At 34.3% G+C, this 22,069-nt stretch overlaps 1 pseudogene; it reads right to left on the reverse strand.

The window, feature by feature from the left end:
- Positions 1-6,621: 6,621 nt before the first annotated feature.
- Positions 6,622-22,069, reverse strand: part of LOC149247042 (CASP-like protein 1U1 pseudogene) — a 39,841-nt pseudogene continuing 24,393 nt past the window's right edge.

Consider the following 22,069-nt stretch of genomic DNA (forward strand, 5'->3'; position numbering starts at 1 on the left):
TATCGTCAGCATAGAGAAGAAGGATGATGACTATCCCGACTAAGATCGTGCCAGCACATCCTACTTCCTCTAAATAACCTTTGAGCTTGTCTATGTAGATGCCAAATAGGGTAGGGGAGAGGGGGAAACCTTGTTTAACTCCGATATTGCACTTAATATATTTCGACCACCCCTCATTGCTCTTTAGCTTGGAAATTACATTCTCGTATAACCTTATAGCGACAACTCTCAACTCGAAAGGAACCTTTAGCTCTTCTAATCTATTCCAAAGGTTGTTTCTAGGAATCGTATCGAAAGCCTTTCTAAAGTCCACAAAGCAACAAAAGAGATTGGATTTATCATTACGACATTCCTCCACAATGATCCTAAGCGTAACGAGGTGGTCTGTTGTTCAGTGATGCCTTCTAAAACCCGTTTGGCCTTTAGCCTGCTTACCTTCACTTTCAAGCCATATGTTCAACTTCTTTTCCAAAATATTACCATATAACTTGGCTAAGAGAGGGATGATCACAATTGTCCGATAATTAGAGGGGTTATTTGTATCCCCACTTTTAAAAATAGGGATAATGAGGCTCTCAGTCCATGGTTTTTTTTTTTTAATTTATGTTTCGAAGAATTTTTTCATTCATAATGAAAGAGATATTGTAATTTTATGTTATGTTATGTAAATAATAATAATAAATGTTGGGTTAATAATCTAAATAAAAAACTAAAAATTATAATTAGAGAAGTCAAATTATTTAAAATAACTTATAAATATTATAGGGTAATTTAGGGAAAATTTAGGTTATAGAGTCAATTTGTTGTTGGTTATTTTTGGGCTTTAGGTTTTGACAACTCATGATTTTTCAATGGTATTCTTATGTAATATAGCATATTTAAATGTATGAAGACTCCTTTGTAATTTGTCTTGGTACCGTCCAAACTCGCTGGCAGTGGAGAAATGTCTATGATTTATAGGAGTGACTTCGTCAAGGTACTGTCTAGGTTTGCTGACAATGGAGAAACACCAGAGATCTAAATCTACATAACCGAACTTTTATAGCCAATACATCATCATCCAGACACCTATTAGAGTTATTGGGAACACTCTCAAGTGATGTGTTTGAGTAATCCAAGTTAAAGAAATGGGGTGCTTCTAATCAACATCTATGGTAACTTGGAGACGTCAATGGGACCCATGAGCTTGGGATGACACACTCACAAGGGGTGACTGCACTCTTAATAGAGAACAGGTAGAGACTTTGAGGTTCCACCAGTGAATCGCCAATTGTTGTAGCTGTTACAACAACCCAAAAATTTGACCCACTTCAAAATTTTGGAGCCCCCCTCCTCTTTGAGATTTTGACCTTCATCTGCATTGTGTTAAGGTTTCACACTCGTCGAACTAAGATAGGTTTTCCTCCAGCACTTAAGATATTTTCAATTTGCAAGTTCTAGCTTAACCTTCTTCGTAAAGTTTCAAGTTGCCTCAAGAATCCCTATCCTCAACTTAAAAGATGTGACATTGGACCCCTATCCAACACACCTTGTTCTGCCCAAATCATTAGGTCACACAATCGCTTCGTTGCACAACTGCCCGTATGTTTAATATTATTTCCCTAGGTAATATTTTTCCCTTGGGTTTTTAGTATTAATCCCTTGGGTTTATTATTCCCTAACATTTATAATATCAATGGAAAACCATGATCAATCATCATCAACAATGGTCAACCATGGTCAATCATGGTTAACCATGTTTTATAAAATCAATTTTTGTATGCCATGGTAAATCATGGTCTTCCACGGTGCAATGTCACATTCTAACAAGGATTGTCTTAATGTGAAAATCAACCATGGCCAACCATGGTCCAACGTCGTATTGTGACAAATATTGTCTCGATATGAAAATCAATCATGATCAACCATGGTCCAACGTTGCATTGCGACAAGGATTGCCTCAATATGAAAATCAACCATGGTCAACCATGTTTTTTTAGGGTTTATAATATTTATGTTAGGGTTTATGTACCTTGGATTTATAATATTAATGCTTTGGGTTTAATATTATTCCTTTGGGTTGATAATCCCTTTGGTTTATATTATCAATCTCTTGGGTTTATTAATCTAAGGGTACAACCATGGTTGATGATGACGCAACATCACATTGTGACAAAGATTGTTTGCATATGAAAATCAAGCATGGTCAACCATTGTGAACCGTATTTATTTAAGGGTTTCTAATATTTTTCTTAGGGTTTATATTACTTGGGGTTATATTATTTTCCTAGGTTTAATATTATTCTCTTAGGTTTATAATCACTTCGATTTTTAGTATTAATCACTTGGGTTTATAATATCAATCATGGTCAACCATGGTGCAATATCACATTTTGACAAATTAGATTATCTCAATATGAAAATCAACCATAGCCAACCATGGTCCAACGTTGCATTGTGACAAATATTGTCTTGATATGAAAATCAATCATGGCCAACCAAAGTCAAATATGGTCTAATGTCGCATTGTGACAAGGGTTGTCTCAATATGAAAATCACCCATGGTCAACCATGGTCCAATGTCGCATTGTGACAAAGATTGCCTCAATATTAACCCTTTGGATTTATAATGATAATCCCATCAATTTATAATATCAATCCTTCGTGTTTAATATCTTTCCCTAAAGTTTATAATGCATAAGATTTATAATATTCATATTAATAAAATAAAATAAAATAATATAATAATATGTGATAATATTATAATATAAATAATATAAATATAATATTATTAATAATATCAATAATATTATAAATTGTCATTGTAATATAATTATTATTATATTTATAAATGATTAATATCAATTCATTTAGATCTGAGATTTAGTTTTATCCCTGCAATTCATAAAGTAATTCTATTCCATGGCATTTAGATATTGTCTAGATTTAGATTATCCATTGAGCTGAAATCATGATTTGTTGCATAAAGTAACTGCATATTCGGATTCAGCATGCTGGGACAGTTTCATTGTGTAGAAATTAGTTATCAAACTTGGATTTCCATAAATCACTGCCGGAGTATCGCCGGAAAGGCTTTCAAAAAGTCGCGTTAAAGACTACGGCATTTAGATATGAGATTTAGTTATCCATGCCATTCATAAAGTAATTCTATTCCGATGCTGCATATCTAGATGGTGGACATCTGAGTTTCTTTGTATATTAGTTGATACACTTGCATATGGATACTGTATACCCTGTCCCTTCGCGGCAGTGAAGTGTCATTCCGTTTTTCATGTGATTAACAAGGCTCTACATAGTTAGCATTCTTAATACAAAAATATTTCATTATTAAAGAAATTAAATTATGTAACAACATTTTTTTATGATTTATAGTAATGATTCATTTATATAATTAAGTATTGTTTAATTAAATTGGGGTTGGTTAAAATGTTTATTTTTTCTTAATTTTTATTATTATTTAAGTTGGTTGAAATAAATATTATTTTCTTTGTCATTTTTTAAAATGTTAATTTCGGTTTTTTATAATTTTTTGAAATGTTGATTTCGATTTTTTAAATTTTAGTAAATTGAATCATTTTAAAATAAATTGAAACATTTATAATAATGTTTCCAAAAAAATAAACAATAACTTCCTATAAAATATCTATTAAATTAAAATTACTATTAATCAAAATAATAAGTGAGAAAAATCTTTATTAATCAAAATAATAAGCGAGAAAAATCTTTAGCGTTAAAACAAATTTGGAAGCTATAGATGTAAATACATATGTACAGTGTGCAATTGTCTATATGTAAATATTAAATATTAATGGATTTCATATTTCCATATGTTAATATTAATGGATTCTGTATTTCCATGTCTTATTTGTACGGCAAACAATGTGGTCGTGGAAACACCATCATTACCAATTAAGACCTCAGTTATTTTGACCAATCACATTTCAAAAAAACTAGAGTTAATATAATTAATTTTTTTTTTTAATAAAATTAAGATGACAAATATAATTTTGATTTTTGGTCAAAGATTAACTATTTGAAATTCAACACATTATCGAATACGTTATTCCTATCTTATTCCTATCTTACAACAAGGATAATAAACTCTTCAATATGTATATATTGACTACAATAAACTCTGATAAATAGTAATCTTAATTATACAAATGAATCAATAAGCTCTGATAAATAGTAATCTTAATTATACAAATGAATTAATTGATGCTTTTTTTTTTTCTCTCTTTTCAACTTCTTCCTCTTCTTTTAGAAGACAAATCATACAATAAAGAGAAAAATCTCAATTCAACATTCTTTTTTTGACACCACTCACAACAAGTGCTGCATGCAGCCGGTAGTCCCTGCCGGGGTCTGCCAGAAGGTCTACGTTGCAGATGGCATACCCGCCGAAATTTTTTCGAAATTATTTTTAAATGATTTGTATTACTCATAGTACAATACTGAAATCGTAAGAGTAATTTTTTATTTTGTAATAAAAAGATGTGGGTCGAAATTGTTTTCAAATTATTTTTGCAGATTTGTTTTTAAACAAATTGTATTGGTCAGAGTACAATGTTGAAATCGTAAGGGAAGTAATTTTTTTTTTTTTTTAACAAATATGTCTTGTCTATTGTTGGCAAAGCAGTGGTGGTATAACCATGAATGGGAAATCCAATATAGTTATTGAATTAATTGTTCATTCTGAAATACAATACACTATATAAGACATTGAACTGTTGGTCATTATGAAATACACGATGTAATTACTGAATTAATTGTTCATTCTAAAATACATGATATAAGACACTGAAGTTGTTATTCATAATTCGTTCATTCTAAAATACATGATATAAGACGTTGAACTTGTTATTCATAACTCGTTCATTCTGGAATACATGATATAAGATGTTCTGGAATACATGATATAAGATGTTGAACTGGATGTTCATAATGAAAGACATAAAAATAGATGGTTTTATGATAATAAAAAAACTAACATTCACGAATGTGATTTTATTGTTATAATATTTCCTTGTAGTTTAGGCCTATTACTCAATAACTTAAATTTTTTGAAATCCCTAGAACATGGTTTTCACGTAAGAGCATGCGAAACGTTACGAGTAAAAAAATATTGTAGGTATATTCAAATAAGTATATGGGAATAGTTTACTTTCATTAATTAAAAATTAATAAATTTATTATATTTTTCTTTATTATTTTTATTTAAATAAATTTTTAACTCTAAATTTTATATATATATATATATATATATATAATTTATTTGATAAATAATTTAATATAAAAAAAAATATTTTTCAAATATTTTAATGTATAAAAAAAAAATTAAAATATAATTTTTTAAATTTTAATTAATTATCAATAATTATAATTATAGATAAATAATAAAGAGTTGAATTTTACAAAATATTGATAAAATATTTTAGTAATTTAAAAGTTTTTTACTTTTCAGTTTAATTAAAAAAATAATATAATTAATTAAAAAAAAACTCTAAAAAATAAGAATTAGTATATTTAATATAAAGTAGTTGTTGGAGGTTTTCATTATATTAAATAAACTAATTATAATAACAAAATTTTAATAAATTTATAAAGGATAGGGTTAAGAATTGCTATAAAGATATTATATATTTATAAAGTAGTTAAGAGTGTATTTAATAATTTTAAATATATTAAATAAATTTATAATATTGCAAAAAATGAATAAAGATAAAGAATTAAGAAATTGTTATAAAATATGATTTATGTAAAAAGAAAAAGAAAATGTTAAGAGTATATTTATAATAATTATGTTAAACAAAATAAATCATAATATAGGAAAATTTTAAATAGTAATAAAGAGATAGGGAACTATAAATAGTAAAATGCAGCATAAGAACCATAAATATCGAAATATTAGTTCCTTGCTAATATTAGTCATATGTTAGTCTTTTATCTACAATATATTAAATGTGAAATGAATCATAATTTTTTCTCACCTAATATTAATAAAGTATGATATTGACTCATAATATTTTAAGCAAGCTTATTTATAAATTAAAAATAATATTAATAAAATATAATATTTACGAATAATATTTTAAATAATTTTATTTATAAAATAAATATAATAAATTGATGAATAATCTCCACTATTAAAAAATTTCTAGCAAATCCCTTTAAATGTAGATATCTAACTATTACTTTTATAATTAATAATATTAATTTATAAAATGTTATTTTCTTAACTTTATTTAAGAACTAAATTTATATACTCGTCATAATTTATAATAAAAGAATTAAAACAAATAAACAAATGTTGAGCCACGCAGAACCATCGTTTGCGAACGAAAGTCATTAACTATTTGATGAGAAAGCTTCATGGGCTACACGCGAATTTATATTCTAAAACACACCATGCGTGCTCTGGCGTCACGTTTGCTAACATTGTCCACGTTTCAAATACCACTATGAATATTCAAATAATTAAAAAAAAAATCTAACAGATCCTAAATCAACAACTTTTTATAACAAATTATTTAAGTAGATATATAGAAATGAATCTCTATTTTCGCTCATAAACTCACTTCTTTGTTTATCTAACAGACTGGGTTGGAGAGAATGAGCTTCTCAATTATCACCCTTATTATTTCTACTTTGCTTCTGGTTGTCTATTTTGCTGCCGTCTCCCACTTGATATTCATGTATAACAACCCTTCGGATATATCTTACAGCATATTGAATTTTAATGGAGTGGCAGAAGCAATCATATATACCGCAGAGTTTTCCCCAGTGAGTATGAGAATTTCCTTTGTACCCAACGTAAGCAATGGCAGTCGCTGCAGAGACCCCCGCTGATACCAGCGCCACCATCACCTGCACACAGTTATGAAATTCAATTCGAGATTTGAACAACATTTATAACGCATCTTTCACACGTTCATAGTAAAGAAGAAGAAAAAGGCATTACCAAATCAGTGACAGAGAGAAGAAAGGTTGACAGTGTAGAGGAGGAAAATTTGCCGGTTACGGAGAAGATGAATGAAAACAATGTGTACCCACATGCAATTGCATTCGCCACTACAAAGAACCTGCAAAACAACATATCATAGGGAAGATCTCAACTTGTGACCTCGCCTTCCCTTGTGTTGGGTTCTATGATAAAAAGATGTTCTAATAAAGGTACGAAACACAATATATAAGTCACTGTAAGAGCCTATTGCTGTAAATTCCGCGAATGTGAGTTATGGATGATCCTAACAAATAGAGTTTTTCGCAATTAAAAAAGCCCTTAAACACCATCTACAAATCCCAAAATTAAAATGGAAATGGAACTAATATAAACACCATCTACAAATCCCAAAATTAAAATGGAAATGGAACTAATATATTCAACTTAAGGAACTAACTTACAAATCCCAAAATTAAAATGGAAATGGAACTAATATATTCAACTTAAGGAACTAACTAACTATTGAAGACGAGTGGCTGAACTTGGACTAGACGAAGAAATGGCATGAACAAAAACAACTATTGTAATGGTGGAACTGCTATAATCGTGGAAAGTAATATTAAGTAACTGTAAAATGGAACTTACAAGTTGTAAAGGTGAACCTCAGCTCGACGCTCTCTGCTCCTTTACTCCTCAAACTAGCTACTCCACACTCTCTGCTCTGACCTTACTCCAGAGAATTAGCTGCTCGACACTCTCTGCTCTGAACTTACTCCAGATTCAGGACAAGGCATTTGTAAACCACCGGGACTCCGGACAAGGCATTTGTAAACCACCGTGGACGTCTCTGCATATGCAAACAACTGGCACTTGCAGGATGCACGACACTGCATGCAGGACACGGAGAAATCCCTGGAGAAATAAATTTTGATATGCCAAAAACTTTTTCAATAAACATCCTATTATTATGTTTTTCTTATCAAGTAATTTATATTTAATTAGATTTCAGAAAATTTTAGAATCATTTAAATAGTGTTTAGTGACTTTTGTTTTATTTTATTCTAAAAAGTAATGTCAAATATTTCGGTAAAATATGAGTTCTTACTAATAATTTGGTAACAGTAAAAAAAAAAGACAAAAAGTAACCGAAAATAACAAAAAATTAATAGCAGAAAATTAGTGGAAACATACACCCCCAAAAAAATAATTTTTATGAGATATATTTGTTAAAAAAATTTGAAATGTAGGATTTCATGAGTTATAATTGGAAAAATGAGTTTCGGATAACTGAAAAAGTTATTAGAGCTAATTTTATTATAATTTTTTTGGGTGAGAAATTGGAAATGTTTAGGATGTGGTGATGTAATTATTATAAGCTTAGGTTAGTTTTTAGCTTTTTACATCGATAACTATGATAAGGTTAGATTATTATTTTTTTTTAACTTTTTACATTTTTTAATATTAAAATTAGATGACTAGTTTTTATTTTCCTGATTATTTGTAATATATATATATATATATATATATATATATATATATATATATATATATATATATATATATATAATGTTTTCGGAAAAAAATTTATTTATTACAAATATACATTACTGCTTGTCTAATATTTTTAACCTCTCATATTTCGAAAAGGTTGTTTTGGAAAAGCTCGGCAATATGAGGAAACTTTGGATAACAAAAACTTTTCATCTCCGAAAACTTTGGATATCTTATTTTTAAGCCGAACATAATGTCTTGAAAGCTGCGAAGCCCGCAATAAGACCCCCAACTTTGTTGTCCAATCAAAAATTACATAATAAATTTTATATTATTTTCTACTATGAAAACTTTGGTTAAAGTTGTGATGCACAGCGATATTTTTTGGTCAAACAAGAGATTAATATGCGGTCAACGCACAATCGATCGCTAAGAGTCCCAGGCAGGGACTAATAAAAAGGCTAAAAAGGTTTTCATCTTAAGCTCAAATTCATGAAATGATTGAAAATAAAAACTTTCTTCATACCTTAACCGCACAACTATAAGGCTGACCATTCTTCATACTATGACATGGTACATTGGATTGTTACTCATGTTAATATTAGAACTTCAAAAATTGTTAATTCATTCCATCACGTGGTAATTGTATTTGATAAGTGTGAGATGGTTGTGAGGGTAATTTCACATTATCTAGTTTATTTTCTCTATAATTTATTATTATTAAATTATATATATAATTGTTCCTTACAAAAGTTTGGACATTTCGATATAATAGATAATCTATTATATTTCTATTCGCTCAAATGAATAAATAAAGAAATTTTTTGAGAATTTTTTTTGGCAATAATAATATCAAAATTCATTTGTTGATGCGTTTTAAACTAGTAAGTGTGATTCATCGTCAAAAAAAATGAAAAATTATATTATAGTAACCAGTTAAATAGAAATATATATCACAAAAACCTTAATAAAATTATTTAAATTCCTTTCTTTTATTTAAGAAAAGATTCCCCTGTGCTCAACTATTGTCCAATTTTCTCGCACTTTAAATCAGACTTGCTTTCCTTCGCATGTAAACTCACTACTATAAGGATATATTATATGAAATCTTTACTCTTTTTTCGAGATTAAAGAATATATCAAATATCTCTATTTATTCGTTTTTCTCAACCGAGACGAATAGAATATCAAATATGAAATCCGAGTTTGGGTCAACATCCATGATCCTTCAACCTTCAAAAGATATAACTTTATTGATTAAACAATTTAATTATTGGTTTAAATTGATTTGTTTTAAAGAGTGCAATTTCTCGGTTTGAATCTTTTGGTAGTGACCCAAAAAAGGCATGGCTAGGATGTCAAAGCAAGGGGAGAGGTGGCATCTCACAGTGGAACTAAAGTTAAAGCACTTTAAACCTCATCATTTACTCTATCTAGATATATATAAATATAAATAAGTGAACGAATCATGCAAAAATAATATTATAATATTTTATTGTGTTATTTGGAATATATATATTAAATGTGGAAAATTTTTAAAGATTAATATTCACATGTTAGTAAGTTTTCCATATTTAGAAAATATTTGTTAATTTTTTTTTAAATGATATATCCAAAATTTATTCTGTAATATTATTTTATCTTACTACTCACTAATATTACTACAAATTTGAATAATTACTAAAAATTCACACAATTTTTTACAACTTGCAAGTGATGTTTTGAAAATGATTTATACTTTCATATAGAAGCAATCAATGTTTGAAAGAGATCAATGGTGTGAAAGAGGTTGAAATGCAAAATAGGCTAATCCTCTGAGTTAAAACGTGAGAATGTCCTTCAGAGTGATTTAATGTTTGAAAAAATCTCATGTCTTCATATGAAAATGGATAGCTATTGAAAGATAATGGTGTTTGAAAGTGGGGCTAGTAATACTTTGATGATTCTAAATGGCCTAGTCACCCAATGCTAGAAAAGAGGACAATGACTTTAAGGAAGAGAACTTAACTCCTCCAATATGAGAAGGGTGATGGATTTTGTTTGTAAAAAGTCAATTTTGTGATATAAAAGAGGTATTTTATGCCAACATATATTGAAAAGGTCCCATGTAGAAAGTAGGGCACATCAATACTCGATGATGTGGTAGTCAAAGAAAAAACTCATATAACATAAATCAAATGGAGAATATTCTCAAAAGATTGCCAAACGATCAACTTGCTTTATAAGGTCATTACTAACTACTTATTCTCTTGGTAAAGTTGACTTGTTAAACATACATAATGAAATTTATTTGGTATGAAGGTTTCAACTACTTTCCATGCCTATACCACCATTAGCCAATAAATGAAAATTACTCCACTAACAATACATGCATTAAATAAACTATCTCTCCTCAATTGTTCACCCTTAGGAAATATCAATTCCTCCCAAATCAAATGAAAAGAATTGCCACTCCATCACATATATGGGAACTTGGCATGAAAAACTTTTATAGCTAACTGCTTGGCTTGGTTTGGAAGGTGGCCATGATGACCCACTAAATATGTTACATTTTTGCCATGATGTAGTAAAAGGTTATGCATGCCAAATAATGTATCTTAATACAACGGACACTAAAAATACATGATGTGAATATGAGTAGGATGATATAGGGGAATGTTCTATTATAGCTAGGATGGTTCATACAACTTTAGGTTGTTCACATTGATGACTAAATGGATGCCCGACTATCTTGAGAGGTTAACTTTGAATGCATTTTGTCCTACCTATTGTATAATTATATACATACCATAGCATATAGGATGGATCTTATGATGTTGTTTCCCCTTGAAACATTTCTTATGTAAATGAATTTATACATTGTCACCATCCTAGAAATGCACTAGAACTTGATGTTTCTCACTCTACGATTTATGCTTGGGATGAGCTTGTTTAAGAATTTTCTACAACTAGTTATGGATCCATGCTAAAATGTCTTGAAAAGGAGAAGGACTATGATGTTCCATATTCTATTGATAGGAAGGAGTATACTAGAGTGTGATTTCCATATCATATGGCATGATGGGCTAAAAATTATAATAGTTTTGGAAGGGAACGACAGATTTATGAATTAGCCCATTATGCTTGTGCTAAATAATGTGTACATAATGGTCCTGCCATTTGTTCTTGTAGTAGAACATTCTAAGGGCATGAACGAGGGTATGATTGACAACTTTGGTTTATCCATATATTTGGGGGTGAAAGGAGGTAGAATATTGTGGTTGAGACCCCTAAAAATGCCAAAGAGTCATCTAGAAATGTCTAAGGAACTTGGAGCATTATTAGAGATGATGTATAGTGGAAGTCCAAAATTTTCCTAAACATGAGTGGAAAATAGATATATTACTAAGTTATGAGTTCTTTGGTGCAATGAATAAAGACTATCATATTAGAAAAGTGGAATACAATGAAAAATATGGCAATATGCTACCAAGTTTTCATAGGAAGAAAGTTAACAAATCCATTGTTATAAATCCCAGGGCCGCACAAGAATAGGAAAAGGTTAGCATAGGCCAAGATTGTGATTTGTGAGTTTAGACATGTTGCAAAGGGTACAATTACATATGAAGGCCAATACCAATTTCTTCATGGTAGGCCAAATTGATAACATTGTAAATAACACAATTTTTATAAAATAAAAGTGATTGCCATATATGAAAGTGTGGGTCTGCTTAATGAGGACAACTATGTCTTCCATATTAGGTATACAAAATTGATTCAATTTATATAACCAAGCATCTCAAAGATAGAAACTTCTATAGCCCATTTTTCCCACTTTGATTCAATGAGAGGAACTCTAGTTCACCATCAAACTTGTTGACATTAACGCACCCTTCATCCTCTTTGAATAACCATCTTTGGTAGGATGGTCACTCCCATAACATTTATAAATTTATGTATGGTTGTTATCAAATAGTGTAGCAGCCTGTGAGCACAATACCCTAGTCTCCTTTGAGAAGGGAGTGATCATGGTCAAATTTTTAAAGTTTATCATTCTCAAGGAGATCAAATTGAACTACTTGGTTATGAGTTGGCTTAGGGGTAAATTATTGTAAAATTTTCTTAACTTCTTGAAACCCTAGGTGTTTAGATACATCATCCTGAGTAATGAGAAAAGTATATATAAACTAACCCTATCCAGAGAAGGGGACATCTTAGGGGGTATTGCTCAATTATGATAGTGGATTTCTACCAGATTTTGATTACATGTGAGAGAAGCCCTATCTTATTGTAAGCTAAAGGAAGGATTCTTTTTTAGGATCAAGGAGGGGTCATCAATATCCCAAGGTATATTGTAGTTATGTTTTGAGTTAATAGAAGCATCTACGATTTATCTTCAATATATGTTATATGTTTTTATACATGTATGGATTAGAATGATACTCATGCATGCTAACCTACCCTATGCGAAGGATATGCGATCATATTTTTTGGTAATTATTGTATGTAGGGTATTGGATCGAAGGAGATAGGAGCAAGATATTCAAGTGGAAGTAGGATCTCCAAGGCTATCTCCAGGATCCACAATGTTCACCAATATGAAAGGATATCAAGTGCATTTCCCATCACTTGTTTTGATGCAATATCCTGTATGCACTTGTAATAGATCTAGAGATTTCAGACACATTTCCATCCACACTTTGATAGATCCACACTTTGATAGATCTAAGGGTAAGATTTTTGGAGTAATAAATGTTTGCCTTTTGAGAAGAAATCACATAACCCTAAGAAAAGAATTTTGTTTACTTGTATCAAAGTGTATGGATTGCATGATGCTGCCAAAATAACAATTAAAAGTGTATTTCTATTCCCACTCTTCATAGGTAGGAACAAAAAGTGAAGAATAGTGAGTGCAAAAATAGGAGGATGATGAAGCAATTTTGTTGTTATATAGGGGTTGAACTTCTTGCACTAAATAACCAAGTAAAATTACTAAATATATGAAGCTTATTTGATGTGGCGATACTCCTATAACTTAGTTTAAGAAGTCAGAAAAATGAATGGATAATGGTGTATGCAATATAGTCTCTTTCCAAAATAGATAATCTTTTCTATAATAAGAGCTTGAAATAATGCCTAAAACTCCTTGTCATAAGCATTTTACCATAGCACAATGCTAGACAAGGTAGGCTATAAAATGACCACTCTACTTAAGGACTAAACTAATAGATTTTGAGATGTGTTGGATTTAATCTCAGAAGGTTGATGGAGGTGTAGGAGGTATAGAATATGGGTGGACACAAAAGATTCATTTTAGGTGTACAAAGTTTTTTGATAAACAAACATTAAAGCGAAAGGTTGTTGATTTGAAAGGATAAGTGTGAAAAGTGAGAAATAAATTTGTGGTAAAAAATTATCCCCCTATTGTAACAATTTTTTACAAACTTTGAAAATTGTAAATTTTATTAAAAAATTTTAAACTTTATTTTATGAATTACATAAAGTTTAATTTCTATTTTAATAAATTACACCAAGATTAACTACGTTGCAGCTTTAGGTTGTGGATCATATGTTTGTTTTAGTTGATGATGGAGGAAGCATATTAGGGCCCCTCGACTTCATGAACTTTAACCAAGGGTGGGGGGGTGGCAGTTTATATTTGTTCTTGGAAATTCACCTTCAGGGCACATGGTAGTTAATAAGCCATATTGTGCCACCCCATGATACCACTATCATGGATGGGATAGTTAGTTCCCATTACAGTTGTCACATAACCAATGATCAATAGTTCTTAAATGCACTAGTGATCATCCACATAGCCTTCCATGTCAAATATATCCAAATAAAGGACAACTTGCAATTAAAAAATTCTAGTTGTTTTGAGGTAGTTAAATAGTTTCAAAAGAGATTATTTGTTCTATTCTCACAACATTTCGAGTGGAAATCAAAATATTTCAATCCTTCTTCAGCACACTTTAAGTTCAAGGTGATACTTTTAGCTTGAATAGAGAGCGTCGACCATACTTGGGTAATCCTTAGCCATCTTCCTGTCAATTTTATTTTCATAATGAAGTCTAAATTATAGAACTGTCAATAGTTGAATATTCTACTCATTTAATTTAATGAAATGCCAAAAATTGATCGAGAGGTTGATTCACATGAAATCCATCTCGAAAGTGACCTCTATGATATCAAAGAATGGTATTTTCATTAGTTTCAGTACCACCAAGACATTTCCCTAGTTTGGGAATCATGCTTAGCACAATTTACTATACCTCAGACTCTGTTACACTAAAAAATGTCACCATGACTATTTACAGTTAGTATGGCTCAATCAACAGTCATGCTACCCTCTTAGGCAAGTCTTATGCCTCTGCTATCCATCTCAAACTCAAAAAAGAGAGAAAGTCTTGTAAAAAATGTGTTTATCTCTGGGGACGCAGGTTCTCTCAAGCCTTACCTGCGGGGACGCTCACAATGTTCACAAAGGCTACGTCTTTGGACGCTCTGTATGTTAAGGGACAGGTGCGTCCTTCTGTAAAAGGCAAAATGCGCAAGTTTCATCTTAAAAAAGTTACTTGTGGTTACTTCTAGAGCTTTCTAGAGGTCGGTTTGATGAAATGGATGCGCCTCCAGTTGGTTCATGTATCCCTATTAAGGAGGAACTTATCCCATCAATAAGGGAGCTATCCCACCCAAAGAGGGGGATTATCCCATTGATGGTGGACCTGAATAACCTCTTTACAGCACTATAAATAAAGGCATTGAGCCAGAGGGAGAAGAGGTTGAAGCTATACATTTTCTTTGGGTAAATGCTGCAGGAATTAGGACTCCCATTTAGAACCTTGTGAGGAGAGATTGTCTTTGCTTGATTCTACTTGGAAGTGGGTGAGCTTTGTCAAAGTAGAGGAAAACCCTTGATGGACCCTGGGAGGAACTTGCACAACACCAAGGCCAGGTTGTAAGAGTTTCTTTGTTTCGTTATTAATACAAACTGGTTCATTTTTCTCAATATTTTGTGTTAATGAGTTATTTCATGTGTTCCTTGGTCTGCATGTTGGATATATGTTTTATTATATGAGATGCAAGTGCTTGGTAATTGTTTGATTGTTTGTGGTTGCAGGAATTGATGTGAAGGAGGAGCTCATCCGGATCGGCAAGGACGGACTACAACAACAGCGTTTTGGAATAAGGTAAGCCTAAACACTTGTAATTTTCATGTTTTAAAAGGTGTATTTAGAGAAAGATCGCTCCATTTTGTCTTGTTTGTCGCTAGAGAGTTTAGACTCCTAGGGAGGTCAGTTGTGTCCGCACAAACGACTTTTTCCGCCACGACAAATTGGCGACTCCGCTGGGGAAGCCATTAATGTGAAAGTCTTTTCCTTTGTGTGAACTTTGCTCTGAGAAAATCATTTTTATTTTCTGGTTTTTGACTGTGAGAATTAGTATTTGGGTGGCTTAGCTTTAGATTTAGTTAGATTTGGTTTTTCTTAACTTTTCCAGAAGGACGCACCCTCTGAGTACTGCATAGTGCGTCTTTGGACGCGCTGTTGCCGTTTGCACAGAGCGGGCCCGCGCCTGCTCTAACGAGTTGCCTGCGTCTTCCTGTAAAAATTTAGGAAAACTCCATTTTTGCTTTAATTGCTTTTAGATTTTGTTTTTTCTTAGTGTTTTCTGCCCAGATCCTTTAGTACCCTGTCAAAAATTTTCACCTGAACTTGTTTTGTGAGCTTTGAGTGTTTTAGTGGATTTCGACGAAGTTTAGGCCTAGGGTTTGATTTTTGAATAGGTCCTGTAGTGACTTTGACGGTAGAAAGTTGTCCAGCCTTAGATCTCTCTGGTTTGTCAGCCTTCTTAGAAGTCGGGCCTGTCGTAAAGTCTCCTTGTGTGAGCAGCTTGCCATTTAAGTTGTCTTTTGGGTCAAATTTCGAATTACTTGTTTATAAAGTGTTGATTTCCATTTTACAAAAGAACAAAAAGATTAGAGTTTTGTTTTGACTAGTTTTTGGTTCTGCAATAAGCTAGTCCTTGATTTGATTGTGATCAAGTAAAACACCTTAGAATAATCATTGTTGGCTTTGCCTCATTAGGTTTAATTAGGGTAATTTCCTTTTGATTTGTTTTTTTTTGAGTGAATTTTCATAGATTTCATAGTTTGCAATTGATTTTTATTAAAATAGATTTATGTTTTTCGTTAAATAAGAAAAATACAAAAACATCTCCTTTTAAAAGTTTTGTTTCAAGTAGCATTTAAAGTTTTTGGAAGAAAAAGAGTTTTTTCGTGCAAGTAAAGAGCGGTCATGTTTTTATGCTTGGAAAAGACAAACGAATTGTTTCTTTGATTGTCTTTAATTAAGAAGTTGCTTTTATAAAAATTCTCTCAACTTTTTAGTTAAGCAATTCATCGAAAAAGTAAAGTAGTGGGTAAATCATCCTAGGTGCATTTTGTAGTGGTTTCGAGTCGAGTCAACACACCACTGGTTTCACTTCCATCACCTTTTGACTTAAGAAACAACCTTAAAAGTAACGCTTAAATTAAAATCAATCTAGTAATTTTTATTTTTCTAGGGCTCTGAAACACCAACATAGCTTAGGCTAGGGTCTTGGAGTAGGTGAGTACTTAACTCTCCAAGACTACAAAACCAAACAGATAGTTTATCTTGAGTAGAATAAATCCAATTGTTTCAATTGCACTCTGGGAAAGCTCCTCTTAAAGGAGAAGCACGAGCTCGTGTCCGAACCAGTGAGGGGATCATTCCCCCCTCGTTGGGAACGACGCCAGACAGTACGTATTACAAACGGTAAACCTCGGATTAACCATTGTCGAGGAGCCAGGGGTCACTTATCGGTAAACCTTGGATTACTGTCAAGGAGCCGGTAAGGGGATTGAGCTTGTTACTCTGCCCTTGCGTGCTGTCGGAGTTTAGACTGTTCCCCCAGGTGTAATTGTTGTGATTGGTAACTTTAGTGACCATAATCTTTAGGGTTCTACCGAGGTGACGGTGGAGGGAAGGTCCCACTGTACCTGGAGCAGACGTCGGTTATACTCACTTGGATTTTCCGGGGGGTTCACTTCACTTCGAGACGGTTAAAGTGGAGGAACTTGTGCCGGTCTATTCATTAAGCAGGTTGCCGGGGTAACTGTTCCACCCGCCATTTCTGTACTGAATCCTGCGAGGTTGGGCCTAATCACCAACTAGCGCTTTTGGTCCGGAAGACTACTGTTTGTGTTTGGTTTGACGCTCTAGATTCTTTAGGCGTGTGCTTCAAATTTGTTTGCTTCTTTAGAAGACTTTAGGTGGTTTGATTTGAAATTTTTACTTTGTTTTCGTGTGTTGTAGTTAAAAATCTTTAATTGTGGCGGAATTACCGAGACAGTCCCGTAGACTTCGGGGCAAGTCTCCTGAGATTGTTACCGGAATAGATTTGTTAAGAAAACTCCGTAAATCGCGGGGTGAATCTCCTGAAGACATTCCGGGTCAGTACGAAGGGTTAAAGGTCCTTGTAACTCCTCCTAGTGACAGTAGAGTAGGTTCACCTGAAGAAGGAGAATCTTCCTTGGTAGTCCATCCAGATTACCAAAGTTTAGAGACAGGTTATAATCCCGAAGTTGTTTCAGTTTCTGAGCTTGTTGGTAGTTTTTCGTCTGCTAGTGATACAGGCGAAGAACCTGAAATATCTGAACCTGTTACTCCAACTTCTAGTGTTCCAGATTCACCGAGAATAGAAAGAATTATCACCGAAAATCTTCCTTCTGGTTTGATTGCTATAGAAGAACTTGCTCCAGAAGAGGATATAGGTGTCTCTCACCTTGAAGGTCAACTTACTATTGATCTAAGGGAGCGTGAATCCATCTTTTACAGTCCTCCTAGAAGTACTTCTTGGTACCTTGTGTTAACCAATTTTTTAGACAACTCAGTAGGTTTTTCTACACCTCGTACTCCTTTTCCACCTGGAGGTATTTATACTCCTGTAAATATGTCTGGTCAGTCGTCCGTGTTTACTCAAAGTCCTGAATCTTTTTTACACGGCGGTCCTTCTGTTCCCACTGGGTATCAGTCACTTTCTGGTACCTTTGCGGGGGCATCTCCTCAACCCGTTGATCATGGGTTATTTGCTGGAAACAGTGGTAATATACCATTGGGTGTAGGAGACATTTACATGATGTCAGGTTCAGTTCCCGTTTCCCAACCTCAAGGTGGCCAATTACCGCCTGGGGGGCAACCGCAGTTAACGCCTGGGGGGCAACCTCAAGGTACACAAATCGTGTCTGGGGGGCAACCTCAAAGTCAGTATGTACCTATGGTGCAATACGTGCCTCAAGGTCAACCTCAGCCTCAATATGTACCCCAAGGTCAACCTCAGTATCAATATCAACCTCAAGGATGGCAACCCCAAGGATGGCAACCTCAAGGGTATCAACCCCAAGGTTATCAACCTCAAGGGTACCAACCTCAAGGTCAAGGTCAACCCCAGTATCAGTATTTACCTCAAGGTTATCAACCTCAAGGTCAATACTCGAGTCAAGGTTATCAACCGCCTCAAGGTCAGTCATATGTTCCAAGTATTGGAACTGCACCTTACAATTATCAATCCTACCCTCAATCTAGTTATGGATCTCAGTATCCTCAACCTGTTACGGGTCAATACCCTGGAATGTTAGTGTGGGATCCATCACAGGGTCAACAGGTGTTGCAGCCAAGTGTACAGATGGTTCCTCAAGCTGGACAACCCGTAGTTTCTGGTCCAACCCAGCAACCGCAACCTGTCCAGCCAAATGTTCAAACTTCTGTAACTTCGGTAGTTACTCAGCCGTCAATTGCACCTAGTACTCCATCTCAAACGGCTGCTGCAACTACCGCTACATCTACCATACTTACTTCTGGAGTATCGACGGCTCCAGTTTCTACTGTCCCTGTTACCACACCTCAGACATCTTTACCGTTGTCTGGATCTACGATTCAAACCACGGTCCAGATGCCTGTAGGTCAGCCTGGTATAAGTACGGTTGTCACTACTCAACCTCAATTTGTTCAACCTCCGTACCAGGGACAGTACCAACATGGGCAAGCTGTCCAACAACCGGTTTACCAGTATCAACCGTATCCTGGGTACACTTATCAACAACCTCAACAACCCCAGTACGGTCCGGTTAATCCTGGTTTTCCAGGAGGATATAATATCCCAAATGCGACTCCTGTTCCTAGTTATCCTGGATATCCTCCTCCTGGGGCTGGTATTGTGACCCAGAGTTTTAGAGATCCTAACCGGCAGTTACCGTTTATTGCAACTTTGGATTTACCCGACTTGACGCGCCTAACGAACGATCCAATTCAATATCTTCAGTTCTGGCCGCCAATGCCAAATAAGTTGCCCAGTGATATACCCAAGTTCGAAGGTAAGTCTGGAGAGGATCCGTCCAATCACGTGATGACTTACCACCTCTGGTGTGCTTCAAATTCTATCTCGGATGATTCGATCCGCTTACGTCTTTTCCAGCGTACACTCATTGGTCTCGCGGCCAAGTGGTACATTGAGTTACCACGGGCCTCTTTTTACAACTTTAGCCAGTTAGCTACCTCGTTCTTAACTCACTTTCAGTTGCCGGTCAGATACGATAACGGCACGGAGTTATTAACTTCACTAAAACAATCGACGTCCACGTATATTTCTGATCACATTCATGAGTGGAGACGTCGAAGGAGATTAGTGAAAGTTTTTATCCCGGACCAAATCTTAGCTGAATGGTTTGTCAAATCATTATTACCGAAGATTACTGAAGATGTAGCTAAGGCCGGAGTAGTTACTGAGGAGCAAGTCATTGCTCAGGCACAATACCTTGACTTAGTTTACACTCAGTCGGGTACGTTACACGAGAAGATTCTGGATCTTCCAAAGTCGAATCAAATCGCTGCTGCTCCTTCGGGATCTCATGCCGCTGATGGTATGATTGGTATCGTGACTACGAAGAGCAAGAAAAAGTCTTCCAAGGCTTCAACTACTCCAATTATCACTTTGCCTGATTCTCCGACAGGAGAGTCTTCTCCTGAACTTACCGCCGACATTCACGCTGTAGAGTCATCTACGGCCAAATCAAAAAACGGTGGAAAGAAGAAAGGAAAGAAGAAGGCTAAAGCAGACAAGGCTCGAAAGGAGAAAACTGAAAAGTCGGAAACCAATGACGAAAGACACAAACCTCGATATCCTTGTCTTATTTGTGAAGAGGATCATTTTACGAGAGATTGCCCTCATCGGGCCGAGGTTGTGAAAATAGTCAAAGGTTCTCCCACTCCTGCTGTGTTAAAAAATCCATTTCCAGAGCAGGAGAATAAGATGATAGGTTCTTCTTCGAATGCCAGTGAAGAACCCATTTTGATGATGTCTCATGTGAGGATTGCGACTCGATCGCAAGATTATGGTAGTAAGGCTCCTGTTGATGGTAAAGAAGCAGAATCTTCTCACTCTAACCCATCAACCTCAGCTCCTGGTTCCGATCCACTACAGATCGAAAAACCTAACCCAGACTTAGTAATTAAACCGCCCGCCAAGGGTGTACTTCGAAGGTCTGCTTTCAATCCACATGCGAGAGCAGCCCAGAATTACAACATTGTTGAGGACTTAGCTGTTTCACCCTCAGCAATGTCGGCGTTAGAAGTGCTGCAATCATGCCCAGCACAACGAAAATTGCTTTTGTCGGCTATCGGAGCTGTTGATGTTCAGGACCCGAACCTAATGATCTTTGATCTAGAAAATAGTACGCCACGTCTCCCCCATCAAATGGCTTTCCAAATTCCAGTGATAGTCAAAAACAGGCCTATTCATCGGACTGTGATTGATGAGGGAGCTTCTACGTGTATTATGTCGATTCAATGTTGGAGATCACTTGGTTCTCCTTCGTTGAACCAATCCCCCACCATCCTTAAGGCCTTTGATGGCCGTGGGTTCCGTCCGTTTGGTATTCTACAAGAATTGCCTATAGGGGTAGAAGGTAAAACCGTTAGTCTGGATGTGGAAGTGGTTGATGCCCCTCTAGACTACAACCTTTTTTGGGTCGAAGTTGGTCATATGCTATGACAGCGGTCGTTTCATCGGTCTTCAGAGTAATTAAGTTTCCACACAACGGTAAGATCGTGACTATTGATCAGCTGACATACTTTTCATCCGACCCAGCCTCTTCAGAGAGTATCCAGCATGTCGGTAAGACGACAATCCCTTATAGGGACGTTGGTGTAGGTTTAGTTAAGGATTCCGGTTTACTGGGAACTTTTCCTCTCCCTCCACTCAGCGCAGATCCTTCGTTTGCAACAATTCATATGATTACATCAGAAAACATTATTTATGATGATCCTTGGTTCGTCCCATCTGACTCTGAGATAGACTCACTCGGTAATGCTATGCCTTTGAGTCCGTATGAAATTGCTTATGAAGCTCTCATGTCTTTTACCGACTTTCATTCAACCGAAGTCGACCAAATGAATGTGGTCAGTGAAGAGTCACTTTTCACCTCACCCTTAGAACGGATAGCGTTTCCCGAAGTCGTGTCATCTGACGAACAACTTCGCGAAATCCTAAGTGTAGACGATCTACCATGGGAGGATCTCCATCACAGATCTTCGTTTTTACCTAAGGATGATGCATTTGAAAATGATTTTTCAT

Source organism: Pinus tabuliformis, chromosome 7 (assembly GCF_031772625.1).
Source record: "Pinus tabuliformis cultivar Carrire ecotype Pingquan chromosome 7, CPIR1, whole genome shotgun sequence".
NCBI lineage: Eukaryota > Viridiplantae > Streptophyta > Pinopsida > Pinales > Pinaceae > Pinus > Pinus tabuliformis.